Consider the following 5,911-nt stretch of genomic DNA (forward strand, 5'->3'; position numbering starts at 1 on the left):
TTTTGAAGCTCTCTGTAAAAGCTTCAAATTGACGTATTTTTTGTCTATCTAAAACACACAAAAAAAACAAAACCATATTTTTTCACCTACTTGATCAAAAAGTGGTAGTTTTGAGCCTTTCTAGAGCCTCTAACATTTTTGGGTTTTTCTGTTTTGAAAAAAATGTTGTGAAAAATATCAAAATGCAATTCAGCGCCCATATATGGGTGCTGGAGGAGTGGAGAGAGTGAAACTTGATATTTGACTTCATTAATGAATTCAATGTTCTCTGATGAGTAAATTGATTGGTCACTCGCTTTTTTTAAAATTAAAAACTGAAAAGTGAAATGAAAAGTAGGAACTTTTCTTTTCAACTTTTCATTGAAAGAAAAGTACTTTTCACTTTTCACTTTTCACACTGCACATCTCTACAAGTGATAGGTACATATTGGAAAAGTTTTGCCATCATTTTCATGAGTGGCGTAGCCAAGGGGGGGGGGGCTAAGGGGGCCATGCCCCCCTTGCTAGCAAAAATTTGAAAGAAAACATGCAAAAACGAACATTTTTTTGTTGTTCTGACCCATTTTTTCTAAAAATGTTCACTCTTGCTTCGCTCGAGCAGTAATTGAATAGGTGAGTACGGAAAGGGGATAAGTCCATTTTTGCGTTTTTCAGGAATAACAAAAAACTGATTCATTCAAAAATCAAAAAATTTTAGTAAACATGCTTAAGGTCATTGAAAGAAGACCCCAAGACACAACTTTTAGCGCAGTTTCCAAAAAAAAATATTCACGTGCGCCGGTGCTGTTGCTGCCTAAACAAATGGGACTTAGACCCTTTATGCACCCAATCGACAACATTTCTTTTGAAATTTCTCGGGCACGAATGGGGCTTGATTCTACATCTAAGTACATAATTTAGACTGCTATCTCGTTTAAATTGACCAAAAACCCCTTGAGTTCTAAGACTTTTTGCCGAAGTTGTTGATTTTTTCATCATTTTTCAGTTCAGAGATTAACTTAAATTTCAAAAAATGGTCTTCTCAAAAATGTTAGTTATTTTTCAAGGAATTTAAAACATTTTACAAAAAAGTCATAAATGCGGATCCGCCCTTTTTCTGCGCCCAAATACCGCTTTCCCTACAGTTTTGCGGAAATCTGACATCACCAGTCGATCCGCCGTACTTTGAAACCCCCATTTCCGCAAACTATTTTTTTTTCAAAAATGTGACTTGTTACCTTTCCATACTCACCAATTCAATTTTGCCTTCATATTCATAAAATCATCACACATCACAAACCGATTTGTAATCATTTTCTCGATTTTGTGATAACTTGTATACTCGATTTTGTAATTTTTTTAAATTTTTTTTACTGTACTTTCTTCATGGACCAAATTTGGCCCATGGGGGGAGTTTGTTAGCAGCTTATCTGCTACATTGTATAATTTTTATCTCGTTTTCTCGCTCTCTTTCGTCTTCGCTCGGTTATATCCGATCATAGCGCAGGTACTTTTCCTATTTGTGCTCTGCATCGATGTTTTTACGTCATTCGTTGTATCTATGTACTTGTATGTGCATAATTATGTTCATAATGTCAAAATATGATCGAATTATACTGTTTGATCTTTATGTGGTTCGTTTTTTAATCGTCCTATTATTTTATCGTGTATAATCACGAAACAGATAGAGTGTACAGCAAAACATATATCTACCTAGATTTACAAAAAATTTTAAGTTAGAGGAAAGAAGTGTTACAGCATTTGGCTTCATCTCTAAGGGGGTCATCTTGATCCAATTTTTGAGTCATGAGAGAGTCAAGGTGGAGTCGAGGTGCAGGGATTTCCCCATCAAATCATTTTAAATATCAATTCACATACTTAATTATTTGCAATAAATATGATCAGTGATATTCTGAAAATTTAGGGTTGTTTTTCATAAGCTCGACACAAGATGAATAAGGAACAGAGTCGATAGAATGTACTCAAAATCATCGACACAGAATGATATTAAATCGATTTTGCATAAAATCACAAAAAAGTGTTGAAAAATTAACTGATAAACTAGGTAGGTAGGTAGGTAGGTAGGTAGGTACACAATACACATACTCTTCAAATTATTGGCAGAAAATAAATGTGACGATGTTTCGACATAAAATATGCTCGATGGTAAATTTTGCTCGCGATTTCATACCACTAATGTTCGAGAATTGGTAGATTTTACGCCAAAAAAATAATGAAAAGGAAATTTCTGGGTGTGATTTAATACCACGACAAAAAAGGGCGTCAGCATGACAAGCATAGGCACTTTCACGCCAGAAAAATCATTACCACGACTAAATTGGAAATTCCCTTGTACAAAATATAATTGTAATTGAACTGATAATGTTCTGTCCTGTATGAAATTCTTTTGTCGTGAATAGGGTAAGGTTGCCTAAACCGTACCGCTTCTTGGTTATTAGGACCTGTAGAGCCCAATTTACACTCTTTTTGACTGATTTTTTTTTTTTTAAATTGTAGCTTGAAACCTTGTCTATCGAATGACGTATGAATAGAGTAATTTATTCTTCAATGAGAAGAGATATTTCAGTTTCCGCAAAGGTCTTCAAGTGGTACAATTTGGGAAACCAGTCTCCTAAATCGTACCACCAGTTCCTCAAGTTGTACTACCCAGTCATTGTCATATTTTGAAGGAATTATTTGAAATGAGGTAAAAAAAATTCAAGAAAAAGCATAAGGTTTTCATTTGTATTCATTATAACGCATATTTTGATTTGTAAAATGAAAAAAATACTACATGTTTGTCTTGAAGCTTTTTATTCAGTTTTCTTTTAGTTTTTACCTGATATGATTTAGGGAACTCATTGCATATAATGCAAATGTAATGGTATGATTTAGGAAACCACAAAGTGGTACGATTAGGGCAACTTTGGTATTTTTTGAATAACTGGCAGCACTGTCATAAAATATACCTACTTGTAACTGACATCTGTGCGCAATGAAACAATTATAAATAGGTATGTGTTTCAAGTGATCTATTGAAAAAAATTCCACTTGATTAATCCTATCAGGGCTCCAACACCCATCGAAAAAAAAATACATCCCAACCACACATTTTCTTTAAATTGTGATAAGGTTACGCAAACATTAGTCAATCTGGCTGATTTTTTTTTATAGTAGGTGGCAACACTGACACATTTCAGTTAATACCCCAAAAAAAATTATAGGAGTGCTAACTTCCATGAAAATTGAAAAGTAGCAGGTGGTACGATTTAGGGAGCGGTACGATTTAGGCAACCTTACCCTACTGCTTATCTCGTTATTAAATCGTAGTCCTTCATAAATACTTTATTGTCCGGCGTCATCTGGCGTGCAACTTTATCATTTTTCGTCGTTCATTCATCTTTTATGAACGAAAAAATGCTTGTCGTGATGACGCCCTTTTTTGTCATGCAAAAAATATTTCCCCAAAATTTATTGGCTTAAATTCAACTTGAATTTTTTTTTAATGATTGTGTCGAGGTGGTTTGTCGGGTTGCCCATCAGTGACGCAGTAAGGATTTTTCCTAGAAGGGGGAGCAAAATCGGATTTTCAGACATAGAAAATTGACATTTGAGATAGGTACCTAATTTTCTGAAAACCTATCATGATATTGATGCATGATTATTTTATGAGAATGAAGGTAAACTTGGCATTAGAGCAAATCAAAACTCAAAAGCAAAAATTTTTCGAAAAAATTGGTTCAGAACACAAAGAAACATCCATTTCTGCGCGTTTATCTTCGAGAAGGGGGAAATTTCCCAGTACCCTTCGGAGTTCGGGGTTATGCCCCTGCTTCCTATGTAGATATTGTTAAGTCACAGAATTAACAAAGATCAGCAATCATAAAATTTTATTATTAGGTAAGTATTGATACTTTTGTGAAAAATGAACTAAAACTAAGTAATTTCTAGAATATCTTGAACTAAAAATTAGCTACAAGGGTACGAATATTCAAGGTAAGGAAGACAACTGGCAGGGTTACAATCCACGTTCAGAATCTTACCTGAATTTTTACCTTTCCCAAAGTAATACACACCACACACACCCTGCCATGAACAATGGACGAATTTAGCCTTTTTTAAAACTATTCCTGAGCCATCCTTTTTCTGTAACTGAATCTTTGAATCATGACATTTTGGAAAACCTGGTGCAGAAGGTTTTGTTCCGTCCGTGAGTCCGCACGCTTTACCAATTTTCATGCATGTTTCTTCCAGAGCTTTGGCATCTCCACAGCTCGCTGAAACATCTTCCCTGAAAAAAAATCGAAGGGGTTGAAGTTTATTAATGTAGGTAGTAGGTAGGTATCATTGTAGACTTATTAATTAGGTCATCGTTGAACGGACCATCGCGAAAAAAAGAAAATGGTAAAAGATTTTGACCAAATTCAGTGTAGACCTTCATTTTTGAGCGGAAAATCATTCAGAAATTTTTTTAGCTCCAGATATGCTCCTATAGGGGAGATATGGATCTTCAAAAAGAATAAATTTTCGAGAAAATCGTGGTTTTTTGCTCTGGCCCCTACAGGCCATTTCCATCAAAATCCAAGACCGAAATTTGCAAATTGCTTATTTTTGGGTAGGTAAATTCGTGTTTTGAAAATTTTTTTCTTCTCAAATATTTACCTAGCACTAATTCAGCCGAAACATCGAAGGATATCATTTCTGAAAATGGGGATGTATTTTAGAATGCAGTGATGCCAATTTTTTGGTAATTATTGCGAATTTAAAAAAACAAAAAAATCAGTCATGTACGATTTTTACCTATTTTTTTTTTTTAATTTTTTCTCAATTTGCAATAATTACCAAAAAGTAACTGGCAATCACTGCATTCCAAAAGTGTAAAATTTCGAAGAGTACAGGTTAGATTGCTGAGGTTTTTTGAGCTCTGATTACATCGAATTGGTAAACATAAAATATTATGAGTTGGTGACCATCTTACCCCTTCATATTATCAGGATAATCGTCTTCTGGTATATCAAAGTATTGTTTTGTCATTACACTAACAAAAAGGTACGAAAACATCAAAAATAAACTGATAATTTCACTGCCATTTCAAACACACCTGAGAAAACCGAATCAAATTTGAGTTTCACGGAGGTGGGCAACGAATGATCACCCTGTCTTGGTAGGATACAATTTTGACTACGATAGTGTTTTCAGTTAAGCTCTCTTTTATTTAATTTGAAAAGTTGTTTTTCTACCTTCATTGCAGCCATTTTTCAAAAAAAATGATAACCGGGATACGAGTGTTGATGATCATTTTGTTTTAACATCTGCTAAAGCAAACATTCAATTTGCGTGAGGTAATGGTATAAAGTGTAAAATGCGCGCCAGATTATTTGATTTACAATATGATTGATAATTTTTTTGTTTACTGCGTTCGTACTAGGTAAATTTTTCTTTGTCATAGTGTAATATATTGCTTCATTGGGATGCTATAGATTTAGCTTTGGAATTAGGTAGTTTGACTTTTTGAATTTTCACAAGGTTGTTATCGACATTCGCAACTGTTGTTTAGGTATTTTACAAGTAGGTAATCATGTAGGCATCGACAAAATTTGAAGAAATAAAATTTTCAAATCCATTCAAATGAATTTACTGAACAAGCATAGGTGGGAAAGATTCAAATGGGATTTTGAAATTAACCAGTAAAAGTTTGTCCTTGAGATCTAAAACCTCCTTGACAAAATTTTCAGATCGCTAGTATACCTGCAACATCTCCAAAAAGGGTAAAATTGACATTTTTGTTGAAAATTACAATTTGGGTTTTGAGAACAGTGAGTCTGATTCTCTGATTACTGTGTGTATATTTTGAAAACAAATATAATATTGAATTGCATGGGTACATACTTTTATATGGCACCTTGTGAGTAATAAGGTTAAGTACATCTCA

General features: G+C 34.0%; 1 long non-coding RNA gene across 1 annotated transcript; it reads right to left on the reverse strand.

Annotated features, from left to right (window-relative positions):
- Positions 1-3,852: 3,852 nt before the first annotated feature.
- LOC135845098 (uncharacterized) lies at positions 3,853-5,691 on the reverse strand. The gene is made up of 2 exons (XR_010558705.1): positions 4,958-5,691; positions 3,853-4,270 (listed from the first exon to the last, which is right to left on the reverse strand). It is a non-coding gene; the product is annotated as an uncharacterized LOC135845098 (long non-coding RNA).
- Between the last annotated feature and the right edge of the window lie 220 nt (positions 5,692-5,911).

The sequence above is a fragment of the Planococcus citri genome, chromosome 4, assembly GCF_950023065.1.
Source record: "Planococcus citri chromosome 4, ihPlaCitr1.1, whole genome shotgun sequence".
Taxonomy (NCBI): domain Eukaryota; kingdom Metazoa; phylum Arthropoda; class Insecta; order Hemiptera; family Pseudococcidae; genus Planococcus; species Planococcus citri.